Source organism: Typha latifolia, chromosome 6 (assembly GCF_019914945.1).
Source record: "Typha latifolia isolate L0001 chromosome 6, TyphaL0001v2, whole genome shotgun sequence".
Taxonomy (NCBI): domain Eukaryota; kingdom Viridiplantae; phylum Streptophyta; class Magnoliopsida; order Poales; family Typhaceae; genus Typha; species Typha latifolia.
Genome location: NC_133091.1, coordinates 11,122,833 through 11,138,086, shown reverse-complemented (window position 1 = coordinate 11,138,086; position 15,254 = coordinate 11,122,833). Strand labels below are relative to the sequence as shown.

General features: G+C 32.1%; 1 long non-coding RNA gene and 1 pseudogene across 1 annotated transcript; one reads left to right on the top strand and one right to left on the bottom strand.

The window, feature by feature from the left end:
• The first annotated feature begins 2,096 nt into the window (after positions 1-2,096).
• Positions 2,097-9,317, top strand: LOC140790257 (protein NRT1/ PTR FAMILY 2.3-like; annotated as a pseudogene).
• A 1,523-nt stretch (positions 9,318-10,840) lies between these two features.
• Positions 10,841-12,076, bottom strand: LOC140790258 (uncharacterized). The gene is made up of 2 exons (XR_012109356.1): positions 11,873-12,076; positions 10,841-11,057 (listed from the first exon to the last, which is right to left on the bottom strand). It is a non-coding gene; the product is annotated as an uncharacterized lncRNA (long non-coding RNA).
• Between the last annotated feature and the right edge of the window lie 3,178 nt (positions 12,077-15,254).

Here is a 15,254-nt window from a genome sequence, read left to right as displayed (position 1 = left end):
TTGCAATCTAATAAAAATTTAGAGAGGCATAGTGACAAAAGAAAAGGGTACATTACAAACTACCCCTCTATATACTCATGCCTAAAATTTTCATTCATATTAATTTGCCTAATATAGTTTAAACTAATGTGAATATTAATTTTTCGACCGAGAGTAGTTGGAAATGGTGGCTTAGTCGGATATAGTTAGATGTCATATCGTGCTTTGCTGTCCAAAAATGAAGGATAATGAAGTAGGAAAAGTGAATAGTTTTTGGATTAAGTTTGAAACAATCAATCATCTCCCAAAACTCCCAAGGCTGCAATTGTTCATGTTGTCAAAAAAAAGAGAGGAGAGAAATAGACATAAATTAGAAAGTTATAGGCATGATGAGGATCTCACATAACCTCTCTAATAAAGATAATCCCACTTCTGGGTGTTGGTGATAAAAACATAAATTATAGGATAAGAAATATAAGCTCATGTTTGGTTTGAGGAGTTAGTCGCTAAACTTGGTTTAACCATGTTTATGTTTAGTATCAAAATATTATTTCATTCTTAATTAAGTTCACTAAAAACAAAGGAGAAAGAGAGTTAAAAATGAGTTTAAATCAAATCGCATTACAAATTTAAATATAAACTCTCCTCATATTCAAGTCAAATATAAAAATATAATTTTGATTGTGACCAAGATTTCCTAGGCAATTTATTGATTGTGACCAAAAGATTTAATTTCTTAATGTTAGAATATACTAAATAGTTTAAGTTTTTGGATCAACTAGTTATTTGACATGATATTAGAATAGGGTTCTTGAGATTGAATTTTGCCCGATTTATCTGTCATTTAAATATAAAATCTCCATATATTCAAGTTAAAAGTTTATTTCTTGGGTCATCCAGAAGTAAGGGAGAGTATTAGAAGTTATAATATAAAAAATTGATTATCTAGTAGCTTAGGTCAACGTGTTATCTAATCTTTTTTTTTTCTATTTTTCCCTTATTTATTTATTATTATTATTAAATATAAAAAAATAATATATACAATGACTTTAGTAAGTATCCTATATGCCTCATGACAAATAAATAAAAAAGGGCAATAATTACTTACGTTGTTTAGTAAAACCTCGGTTAATCTAAAAGATTAAAACTGTTTAATAATTAATTGATGCTATACATCATATTTTTAATATGGTTCTTAGATACTTCTCCAACCTTTCACATTCAACTAGTTGGTGGAAGCATTCAATATCAACTTCCTTTTAAGTAATTTTCTTGCCAAAGTAAGTATGATTGCTCTGAGGTCAGGTGGGTGGCATAATGATGCAGAAATTTATAAAAATATAGTTATAGTTAGAATATAAAAGATAAAAATAAATTTTCTGTAATAATATATAAGATTTTTTAAATAGTTAGTGTGCTAATATGATATTTTAAAGTAGAAGTTCCAATCCTTGTCAAAGACCTGCTTGTGAGTTAAAATATCAAATCTCCACCTAAGTCTAAGTCTTTTGAGTTTTGCTCATCAAAATATCTCACTTCAGAAGGAAGGGGAGATCACTGCTAGATTCTTTTTTTATGACACCTTAAACTTTCAGAAAAGTTACTGAGTTATAATTGTAGATTTCTTTTTTCAAGAAATGCTTTGCATATTTGAGAACCAACCTCTCAAATTAGAATCTAAGTTGTTTACTTTTATAATAATAATAATAATAATCCTTTCATCTCATTTAAATTAAAGGTTTGGGGAGCCATAGCGATACTCTTTTGTGTTTGACTGATGAGAAAATAAGAGAGAAAAAAATGATAGTTTTTTTGAAAGTTCACTACTTTTAATATTGTTTGAATTAAAGAAAGTGAAGAGTATTCACTTTCCTAAAATCATCAATTTTTTCTATTTCACTTCCTCTTTTAAAGAGCTATAGATTGACTACTTTTCACTCTTTTTATATAATATAAAACATATTATAATTTACCCATCATCAAACACCATTATATATTGACTAATGACTAAAAGTAACTTCAACATAACTTGAATAGAAACTTAACTTCAACCTGTCTTCATCTCCTCTCTCTTTTTATCATCCCCACTTTCATCTCTAAACAGGTGAGACGACTCTTGACAAGATATCCACATGCATCAATGAACTAAGTGTCTACCACCCCCATCTATAAGTCTCATGCCAAGTGCTCTTCCAGTCTGAGGAACACAACTCACATAGATAGACAGACAGGCAGACAGACAGATAGAGTGAGTGATCATGGAAGACAAAAAAGCATCTCAAGAAGACAATGCTAATGAAGCCCAAATGGTTCAAAAACAAGAAGGATGGATCACCTTCCCCTTTATCACAGGTCTCTCACTCTCTCTCTCTCTCTCTGTGTAGAAATTTGAATGGAGATAATTAAAGCATGTAAAGTAAGTAATGGTGGTCTCAGGGAGTATGTTGGGTTTGTCACTAGCCATAAGTGGAGCACTAAGCAACTTCATAGTGTACCTAATCGAGGAGTATAACGTGAAGAGCATCGACGCCGCACAAATCTCGAACATCATCGGCGGCTGCACGGGCCTTGCACCCGTCGTCGGAGCCGTCGCCGCCGATGCTTATTTTGGATGCTTCCCCGTTGTTGCCTTCTCCACTGCTGTCTCTATGCTGGTGAGATATAAATTTTTTTTATTTATTCTTAATTAATATCCTCTGTGATCACTTAATATAATCCCATGTCCTATAGAAGGAAATCACAGGAGAAAAATATCTAAATGTTAAGTACATCTTATTACAAATAATGTCACTGATTTTGTTCACTATGGTTTAAAATTAACAATTTAAAATTATTTAAGAAAAATTACAATTTTTATTAAAAAGTAGAGTTTTTGACTTATTTTAAGTTTGCCTCTAATTATTTTTACATATCTAATTTATTTTGAAAATTAAATAAGAGACTATCTAGGTTTGGAAATCACTAACCCAAGTAGGGATCTCAAGATATAAATCTCTCACTCAATTTGTGGCTTATATGAAAATTTTAATTCCTCTATAAAAATTTTGTTAAGTCATAAGGAGAAAATTCTATATACCGATTCAATGAGTTTTAAATGAGTCGCTAACTGAATAAGTAACTTATATAAAAAAAAATTTTAAAGAATTTAAAATTTTTATATAAATTATTGATCTAATTAGTTATTTATATTTAAAAAGTCGTGAAAAGTTATATAAGTTATACGTGCAATTTTCACATAACTTTTTGTATTTAAGTTTTAAGAGTTAAATATATTTTATTATTTTATACTTATGTCCAAAATTATTTTATCTATATGGATTTTAAAAAATTTTAAATTAGTCCTTATACTTATGATTAAAATGAGACCATTAATTTTTATATTAACTAAAACGAGGCTAAAATAATTAAAATACTCACACCATGTTTGTTAGACAAGACGCACAAATTTAGGATAATGTTGTTAAATGACTAAAAGAGCCATAAAGCTCCATTATAGGTTCTACTTTAATTATAAGTATATAGACGGGTGGTTGAGAATTTTTAAAGTACATGGGCTAAAGTGATTTTAAGCATAAATACAAAGTGATAAAATGTAAGAATTTTTACAAATGACACTATATATTTTACCTATTTTGTGATTGGCAATCGTTTTGAGGATTTTGTAATACTACCCCTCTTTTTCCTCTATAATTCTCATTTGACACCTTTGACATTATTTTAACTAACTAATATCGATTAAATTATTAAAATACCCCCATCATTTTCTCTCATTTTCTATATCTCTCCATCATCTTCCTCAACTACTTCCTCCACCGTCGTTGCCACCGCTTTTTCATCTTCCCCTCGTCCCCTCCTCCTCATCCTCCTTCTCCGTTTCTTCATCTTTTTATTAGGAAGAGAAAAGTAGGATGAAGAAGATAGGCGTAATTTAGGTATTTATAAATTATTTTTATATTATAATAGAATATTTATTTTTTAGCACCATCTAAATGAAAACAGGGTATTAAATGAGAATTATAGGGGAGAAGGAGATCAGGATACAAAATCCTTAAAGACAGTGTGTGAATCACAAAATAAATAAAATATAAGGTGTGATTTGTAAAAATTCTTAAAATATATTTAATCCAAAGTTTTAAAATATTCTAGTAAAATAAATATTTAAATATAATAGTTTAGTTAAAAACTCCCCAAAAAGTAGAGCACTCTAAATTTACATCATTCTTTTAGCTAAAATCTTCTCTTTGAGAAGTTTGTAACTCAAACTCTCTTCTTTTTTTTCTTATAGTTTTCATATTACACCTTAGAAGTTAGAAGTTTGTAACTCAACCTCTCTTTACAATCGTTATCACGAGTCTATAATTTATATAACTCTACTGATTAAATTATTAAAATACTTTTAAAAATTCTAGCATAGACCCACATTCCAAACAATGTTTTCCCTCTAACAACAAATTATGACTCCAACTCTTAGAGTAAACATAAGATATTTTGTGTACTAAGAAGAAATAAAATTATAAATACATATATGATAGGGCATTAATGATAATAAATATAAAATAAAATTTTAAAAAATTAGGTTGCTCCATATATATTTTCCAATCTTTTATTTCTCACAATGCCTCCAAATAAAACACAATGCACTATAATTATATATTGCAGTCCTTAATCCTCTTTACTCTAAGCGCCACCATCCGATCGCTCCGGCCCGTCCCATACACGTCAACCGTCGTCCTATGCAAGCCGTTATCCACCGGCAATTTTGCCATTCTCTATGCCGCTGTTGCCCTACTAGCCGTCGGCGCCGGCGGAACCCAGGTCAACATAGTAACAATGGGGGCTAACCAGTTTGACAAGGTCAAGGACCAAGATATCTTCTTCAATTGGTACTACATACTTTTCTACATTGCAACCATCATAGGAGCAACTATTATTGTCTACATCCAGGATAATGCTAGCTGGGGTCTGGGCTTTGGTTTGTGCACTGCTTCTAGTGCTGTGAGCTTGATTGTTCTACTGCTTGGGGGTAAATATTATGCAAGGCCAGTTGCCCAAGGAAGCCCATTTTCCAGTTTAGCCCAAGTTGTTATGGCTGCAATAAGGAAAAGGAAGGTTGTGGAATTGCCAGGAGGAGAGGGAGTTGATTATTACCATGGGAGTGGTGATGGGGCCAAATTCTCATCTCATGTTGCTCCTTCTCAAAGTTTCAGGTACAAAACTTTTTACCAATTCTTCTCTTTCTTTCTTTTTTTTTTTTTACCTTCTGTTTTGCTACTTCACAAACTTTTTTTTTTTTTTTTTTTTTTTTTGAGAAGACTGAGATGAAGAGAGAATATTAAAAGAAAGAAATGAATAAAAATTACATGACTGCGAAAGGAAAACTATTACTTGTGAACTTATTTGGTAATAAGATAGACTACCCTTTTATATATTCTTAAATGTTAAGGTGGGGTGAGTTAGAATTAAATCTAGGTATTATTCTCAACAAAAAAAAAGATTAAACTCAAGGTGCCAAATAGATGTATTTTTTTTAGAAAATAGAGACTTTTTTTAGAACAGAATAAGAATAATTTTTAATTTTACCTCCTTAAATTATTACCATTTTTCACAATAACTTCTTGAAATATTAAAAATATCTCACCCTTGTAATGTTGTAGAGGAAATCATCAAATTGCTCTTTCATTTTGATCAACAAAATTTTTTTTTTTCAGTTGCATATGATTTGAATGTACATATGAGGAGTAAATATATTTTATTTTTGTCACACTGACTATCACATAATAACTTATGAATGAAAATAGTTAATATAAACTTTGAAAAATAGTTCAAGATTCATTATATAAAATGGTGGTAATTCAGGGTGAAAAATAAATTATTCTAAAACATAAATATCAAATTTCCTTTGTTGTTTAGTGAAAATGTTTTTTCTCATTTCTCCTCTTCTTGGTCCCTTGCTTAATCATATGGCTTTATAAAATTGATATATATATATATATATATATATATATATATATATATATATATTCCTCAGATTATATATATGCAAATATTATTTAAATAGATACTCTCTTGATTACTTTCAAGTTAACCTTAAATAATTTAATAAAAAATAACAAAATTTTCTTAATGGATCTTTTGAAGGGTATATATTTTATATTAGAATAAAGCTATTTTTATTATTTTATATTTGAATTGTTAAAAATTTAATAGTTGGTTAACTCCAAGAAGTATGTATGCCAAATAAAAAAGTTTTAAAGGATACACATGTAAAAACAAAGTATTTTGAGAGCATATACACATAAATATAAACTTTGTAGGGGCATATAAGTGAATCAAATATATTTGAAGATATATATATATATATATATATTGGGAAGTAGTAGAAAAGAGAAGAAAAAAAAAAAGGAAAGGAGTAAGGAGCTATGAGCGATCTCTAGAGCAGCGGAGGTGGAGGTGCTTTGTTGTCGCGTGTTCACCCTTGTGTTTTACTTGCTTCTCGTCCCTATCGCTGGGGTCTGGAGAGATCTATGAGGAATCGTTGATTTGTTTTGGGTTTTGGAGTTGTTGTTTATGAAGATTTGTGAGCACGTCGGTGAGAATAGAATTATTATTTATGATATTGGAGAATGATTTGGTCCGGAAGAAGCCCTTTGCAGCTCAACTTCTTTTGTTTTTATTGATTAAAACATAGTAACGGACTGTGGACCTATGGGGTGTGTCCTGGCTATCGACGAGCAAGCTTTCGAGCCGAGTTGGGCAGGCAAAGGCCCATGCCGAACATTAACAATTCGAGCTCGAGCTAGATTAAACATAGGTGAGTTGGGTCATATGATCACCTCTGTTGCTATACAAATCGGGAGATTTTTCATAATAAATCAAACATGTAGTTACTGGTTGGTGGTCTAAAAATTTATGTAGACATTAGGCTTCCCTTGAAGGGATTCGGCATCAATGCATTAAAATTCATCAACCCCATGGGTGGGTCACTTTATCAGGTCTAATGTCTTTTCCAAAGCACTGTATCATTTAAATAACAGCATGTATTTTAAATAAAAAATTTATGTAAATCAGTGTTTGAGGTATTTGATTCAATTAAGTCTGTGTCAGTTATTTTTGTTACCATATGAAATCAGGGAATTATATATTAAAAAGAAGACACGAAAATTATTAGCATTTTTTAGATAAAATGTTAATAAATTTAGAATTTTACTAACAACTACAGTAAAACATACATCTTTTAATATTAATTTTTAAAGTGCAATCTATTTTAATATATAAAGTTTTGAAGAGAGCTAGTTTAGTCAAAAACTTATATTTGTAGTCCACTTCCCACTTATTGAAGATATTAAGATTATTTTGCATCTATAATTATTTTAACTCTGTCTATGTGACAACTTGCCATTAGATATTTTAAGCAAAATATAAGGTTTGAATAAATATCCATATTGTAAATGAAACAGAAATATAAGATATTTTATATTTTATATGACCTAGTAAAATTTGAATTTAGGACTTCCGCTATAATAAGATATTAATTCACCGGCTACTTAAAAAACTTAAAATATTAGAGAACAATAATTTTTATATTTTATAAATACTAGATATATTAAGATTAACTTCTAAAATGCCTAAACTGCTTTTGAATTCTCTTCTCTCTTTCTTTTAATTTCTAAAATACTCTTGCCTAAAGATAAGTTCTTAAATTTAGTAAATGTGGTTAGTGTGTGGTCAGATAAGCAACTATTATAGAGGCATTTTGATATTTTTCATCTCAGAGTTAAATAATTCAGAGTTGAGAATAGTTTATCATAAAAATTAGAGTAACAAATAGGACTAATAGCTTAGAAACAATGTGTTAATTATAAAATCACTAAAAGGTAGGATGCTAATAGAGTAGTTGTATGCTTACTTTCTTCTTAATCAAATAAGAAGAGGGTTGTAAATATATTCTTGATTTGTTTTTAATATTTCTTATGCATGTTCCAATCGCAGGTTCTTGAACTGTGCTGCAGTGATCACCCTAGAAGACATTGATTCACATAATAATAACAATAGTAATCCATGGAAACTTTGCAGTGTTGAACAAGTAGAAGATCTTAAGAAACTAATTCGACTAATTCCACTCTAGACATCCACCATTTTTATCAGCATCTCTGTTGGCATCCAGAGCAGCTTCACCGTCCTCAAAGCCCTCACGATGAACCGCTCGCTTGCCCCCACTTCACTATCCCTGCGGATCCATTGGGGTTGTTAATTCACCAATTTCTCTATAAGCTTTTTATTATCATTTTAATATTAACATTTATGCTTTAACTTAAAATAATTTATATTCCCAAAATATGTTTTATGTTTTAGAAAATGATTTATATGAAACCCTAAATTGAAAAGAATTTGCGGTTCGAACCTTAAGTTTTTACTTTGAAAATTGTTCTTACATTCTAATATAGTTTTTTTTTTACATATTTGCCGCTAAAATCTTTTGGAATATTATAATTTCTATTATATAATGTAAATGATTATAATGTTCACTAAAATCTTTTAAATATTTTTAGAATTGTTATCATGGTTAGTATTCGACTGAATATTACTGACACTTATGATTATGTAAAAATCTCTTTAATATATCATTACTCATCGTCTTTTTCGAAAGTCAAAGCTTATAAAGAACAATTATTTTAATCTTTAATATTCTAATGCAGGTCTCCGTCCTCGCCACCGTCGCTATAACCCTCACCATCCTCGACCGTCTTATCTTCCCCTTGTGCCGCAACTTCGCTCTCCGCACCCCGACAACTCTCCAACGCATTGGAGCAGGGTTTGCTTTCAATATCGTCGCCTCTATGGCCTCTGCACTTGTCGAACGAACGCTCATAAATATCGTTCTGGAGCACAACAAAGAGAAATCACCTACGTGGATCGTGCCAATGTCCGCGATGTGGCTTCTGCTGCCGTTGGCGGTCACCGGTTCAGTGAGGCATTGCACTTCCCCGGTCAGGTGGCATTCTACTACCAGGAGTTCCCTAAGAAGCTCAAGAGCACTGCTACAGGGATGGTGGCATTGGTCATAGCTCTAGGGTTTTACCTCAGCACTGCAGTGGTTGACTTGGTCAGGAAGGCCACGGATTGGCTGCCTGATAACATTAATGGGTCAAAGTTGGAGAATGTCTATTGGATGTTGACTATGGTGGGGGTGGTCAACTTTGGATACTACTTGATGTGTGCTAGACTATATGTAAGTCAGAGTACTGTTGATGAGAAAGTTGAAGCTGGTGCAAGTTAGAGTTGGGCTCTTGGCTAGTTAAAGTGGTACTATTAATAAAATATCTATGTACTGAAACTTATTTGGGAATAAGCAATAAACCTAATAAATGAATTGCTGGAAGGGTTGAGTGATCACATGAGTTATTAGTATAAAATGCATGTGAAAAGTCATGCATTTAGAATTGATAGATAATGTTGAAGGCATAATATATATTGTTAGTCTATTATAAGATAGTTTAATATGAGTTCGAACTTCAATAGCCTACTTTAATTATATTATTTATTATTTGTTTACATGCGTCGTTAGGGACGTATGTAAGAGGGTGTATTAAAGATTTGCATATTATTAGTCGGATTAGGTAATAATTTAAAATTATAAATCTCTTTTCACTTTTTGAACTATTATTCATTTCCATATTGATTCTATGAATTTTTTTTAGTACATACTGACCCCCTAAACTATTAAAAATATCTCACTTAATTTCTTTCGTTAGGATTCTGCTATTTATTTTTATTCATAAATTGTCATATAAGAATTGCACGACAATAATACGATCATTATATGCATGTGATAGTTTAAGATAGGTTTTTACGCTGGCTACTACGTCATCTCTCCACCTCGACAAGCCTTCTTCTCAACTCCTCTGACTTTTCCATTTCCCAACCTCAACCACCAGGAGGACGGGTGAAGGCGAAGTCGGCATAGACTCTACACGCACACCACCATCTTCTCTTATCATTGACTCCCCGAGCCACTCCTCGGACTCTCCATTCTTAAATTGGAGGGTTCCACCTTCGGTGTGGACACGGGGGTGGAGGGAGTCACATGTTGTTGTTGGCGGCAACGACGAGAAGTTGACGGAGGAGATGGTGTTGGTGATATGAGAGAGAGGAGAAGAAGAGAAGTGGAGGGAGATGGGGGCAATAAAGTAATTTTATCAAAATTAAAATATTTAATACTAGCTAAGTCACTTAACTTTTATCAATGTGTACCAAAAAGAATTTCATAGGTTACTGTAAAAATGCATGATAGTTCAGGAGTGAAAAGAGAATTATCTCTAATTAAAAAAAAATTGGGACAACTTGTTATAACAAATAAAATACTCATCCTATTGTAACTACCATATTGCTCAAAAGATTCTTCATTTTGGAGCATGGATTCGACATCTATCCGGGCCATATCATCAAATGCACATTAGCAAATCAGTTTACAGAAGAGCCCAAAATATAGATCGATATGTGTACAAAATCTAGAATACAGATTAAAATAAGAATCACACCTACATGATTCATCTTTGTTATCTTTCTGACCTTCAAATAAAATAGATGACCAGATAGGTCTTTCTCTCCTTCTCCAGTTCAACTAGCGGCTTTTATTAGGGCAAGCAAATTAAGGTTATATCATAGAATGGGGACTTAATTGTTATATATATATAATAAACTAATGAGCCCACCCATTATAGGCTTGCATTAGATCCAACAAGATCTACACTGGATTGTCCAACCACATTATAAAATAATAAGTGCTCATAAGCTTAATTAAAAATTACTTAATAATACGACTTAACCGTATATCTCAAAAACCAATTTATCTTCAACCCAATTTTTCAAATATATATTTAAATTAATTAAGGGAAACTCAAATTTTATGAAATTCTAACAGGATCACCTCAAGCAGAATTATTCCCAGCTTATCTCAATCACCGTTTGGATAAAGCCTATCTACGAAACTAAAACTTTTGTTTGAAGCTTTCCACCACATGAGTCGGCACAGTAGCATTACAGTTGATAGAACTTTGTAATCCATTTGTCCAATTCCTCTGTTTCAAATAAAGTTGATGTAATAAATAAAGGTGAAGCTATTTGATAACAATTGGAACAAATTTTATTTCGTTGGGTACTTACAATATAATATAAAAGATTCATCTACATAAAGATAGTGGCAGATAGCGAGTCCGTTGTCCAAATATTGGATTGGAGTACAAATCCCAGCAGGACTTAACAATTGGCAGGACAATAGATCCAGGACCACTAGGCTCATATTAAATTTGTTTACTATTGCAATATAAATAAGAAGAAGAAAGAAAAAAATAGTCATATTGCTTTTAATGAATGAAAAGAAATATATCATTTAAAGAATAAGATAAATTACACATATTTTTTTGCCTTAAGAAAGTTTCTTAGTAACCAAACTATCACTATTTTTCTCAAATCTCCATTTTTAACGATTGAATCTTTTTTTAAGTTTAGATTAACGGTTGACTAATAATTGTAGCGTAGTATGGATCATAGAGAGGGTTAAGCATCGCAGATAAAATTGAAAGTAAACTTACAATGTTTAAGCTTTCCGTGCCAATCAATTCCTATAAATTCAATTTGCTTCATGAACTTGCCATGATCTGTTGAATGACAACATAATGGAAGAAGGATACAATATGCTTGTAGTTTCTATAATTCACGTGCATGATCTAATTATAAGATAAGCTCATTAAAAGAACTAGAAAGAAGAGAAAAAAAAAAAGATAAGAAAACTATTTCTTCTACTAAAGTTTTAGATATCATGGCATGAGATGAGGCTCTCATAAGAGAAAGAGATCAAAGGCTTAGCTTTTTTGTTTTCTTTTGAAGAACTCACCTGGAAGAAGAGAAAGCTTGATCGTCCATCCATGGTGTGTTTCGCCATTAATTAGATAGGTTTGAGCTCGGTGGAGAAGATGGGCACATGAAGAACTATCCAACTCCTATATGCGAGGATGAAGATGACGCATATGAATTAGAAAGCAATGCACGTGCCCTGCTTCTCCACCCTGCACAACCCACCTCCTCCCCAAAAATTAATTAAGATGCCATCCACTCTCCCATTTATAAGCTCTCCTTGTGTCTCTCCCACTTAATCATTTTAACTTCCAAAAGGGTATCCAAGAAATGAAGAAAATACCTAAATACATACTTTTGTCAATTAACATGGTATTAGAGTTTAAAATACTTATTTTGTGCTCTGTCTCAGAGCTCAGAATTGAGAATAATATTAAAATATAAGGTATAAAAATTATCGTTCTCTTTTTTTTCTAGATGATCGGTCAGCGGTCGACGCATGTTATTGGATTCTTGCCGGCCCAATTTACAACAGCTTACAGGAGGAGGCGTGTAGAATTAGAGCGATAGATTCATGCACTCAAATTATATATACTTTTACCATAATCAACAACATTCTCAGATTACTCCTAACCTCTTTAGGAAGGTAGGGTCAATTCCAACAAAGTGTGCTAAGGACCTTGGTGACAACTGTAGGGTTCTTAGCCACTCCAAAAATGAGAACAGATGCTATTTAATGATAACAGTCAAGAGGGTATGGGAGCTGTCGGTTTGTGAGGCACCAACTTTGCAAGGCATTGGTAGGTCCAAGATAGCAAATATGTGTACCGTTCTCTCAATCCATTCAGGACCATCTTAGTCTTTTGTGGTCATCATCATCTTCTTCTTCTTCTTCTTTGTTCTAGGTGGCATGCCCTAAAACTAATGAAGGGATGTGTTGGTGACTAAGCTTGCAATTGCAGGAGATCTCTTGGCTCCTACTTTTCATATGATACCAAAAATATGTGGAAAAACTATATGGTGCGATCTAGAATCAGTATGGACATTATTTTCCAAGGAGAACATCTTTTACTTTTACGTCAGCATCAAATGGAATTTAGTCTACCTTGCCATCTATTCTTCCTGCATCTTTCAACAAAGTGAGATGCTGATAAGAATAGGAGAGCCCTGGAAGATCAAGTGACTTGCTTTCATTTCTGGGTGTGGATTTTTGGAATCCTTTTTTTAGGGGGTATGGTTAAGGTTTCTTTCTTGGCAAAAGGGAGTAAGTACATCAGAGTCTAAAACTGGTGGAAAACAATAAGATAAAAAGGTGGAGTGCACAGGAGATCTAGGAGCCATCAGTAGAGAGGAAATTAATAAGAAAGACAGGTTAGTGATCCAGCCAAGTCTTTGGACCACAGCAGCACAAGGTGGTCCTGAATTGCCCCTATCCTAAGGTGTACTTTTCCTGTTTTGAATGCTAGCTGAAGGGCTTCAATTCAATTCACATCACTGTAGTATATATTCTTGCAATTTAGTTGTGACTGTTGTGAAACATGAGGTATGGATAGTGACAAACACAGTGGGATTTGATGCTTGGCATGGATTGTGAAGTCCCTGGCCTTATTAGTTAAAATCCAATTATTGCAAGAAGATGAAGGTCCTTGAATCAATCAGAAAAAGGCAGTCTGGACTACAGTAATTTGCTAAAACCACATTGTTGGCAGCCATGGATTGGCATTCTGAATATTTAAAAAAAAATTGGCAGCCTGTTTGCCAAGTACCTGAAATGTAGAAAATTCATGCATAATTAGGATCTTAAATATCCTAGAAAGATCATTGTTAAAGCCATGAGTTACAACATCAACTTCTTATCTAACAATTTAAGTTTTTGAATCAATTGGTTACTTAACATGGTATTAGAACTAATTTTTTTTAGAGATTGCGGACATATTCAAAGTTTTGATTCGATTTTCAACTTCATTAAAAAAATAAAATTGTTTTATTGATTTCAGTCGGTTTCAATTCTACTTTGGTTATTTTAGTGTAGGTTGATATTGGGTTAGGTATAAGTTGGATTCAAGTCAATTCTAATTTAGAATCTAAAACATACTTGTAAAGAGAATTAGAGAAATTAATCAAAAGATTCTACGTTTTACTTCTATTATTATTTACACCATACCTTATAGTTATTTATTATTTAACCACTATATTTGGGTTTAATGCCTCAAAGAATACTGCGAGTTATATTTAACCTAACAATAATAGATGGAATACAGAATATTCAGTTAGTTTCAATTTCTTCTTATCAAATCTCTCTTTCCTCCTTTCCCACCCTCTTTAAACACATTTTTTCCCTCTCTCTTAATGCATCTCAGCCATTGTTCCTCCCACCCATCTAAATTTTTGGGTATCAAAAACCTTGCCGAAAAGAATTCTCTGGAGAGGTTACTCTTACTTATAAGTTGAGGTGAGCTACTGAAGAGATAAGAAATGGCAAAAAGGAAAAAAGAAAAGTGGTAAGGTAATAAATGAATGAGGGAAGAGATTAGGCAGTGTTAAAGGAAAAAGATATATGAGGTGGCTTATGAGATATAATGCGACATGTGACTTAACTTAGATTAATTGCTTAATTAGAGATATAAATATTATTTTGTATCTATAGTTAAGTTAACTAGTGTGTATAGTTACGTTCGGTTAAGAGAACTAACGATAGGGTATTTTTGAAGCATTAAACTCAGAATGCGAAGGGTTAAGATAATAATAAAAGTAAAATATTAGATTTTTTAATCAATTTCTCTCGAATAGGGTCAAAACATGAAATATTTTGGTTTTAGACGAAACTTCAAATCATAGTGATGGATTTAAACCTCATTAACCTATTTTTAGTATTACTGTATAATTATCTATCAAATGTCTACATAATATTAAGGGCCTCATATATTGTTGATTCATTACATTAACAGTTTATGCTTTTAGCTCAATGGATATCTAATATACATATTAGGCAACAAGAGTAGTTGTTAGTAATTTGGTGATGAGTAGATCTCCAAGTGATAGATCCTCATCATTGCAAGAAGATTTCCATAATGGTGACATCCATGCAGTCTACTGGTTGACAGAAAGAATTCTCTGAACTAACTCCAAGATTAGGCAACAAAAAGAGGCATTGTTTCCAGTAAGTACAGGATAAAGTTAAATCTGAAATGGATTAACACTAGCAGGATGATGATTACTAACACTAGTGGTCTCCACAAGTTGAGATGGGTGGTGCTGGGAGATCAAAACATTCAGACTTAAATTAAGGTGAACACTGATTGGATTCAGTATTTGAACTTAAAAGAAAAGTTATAACCATCTTGATTATTAAACAATTAGAGAGCAAGTAGCAAATGGAGTTAGTGTTAATTAACAGAATATACACTCAAAAGAGATGGATT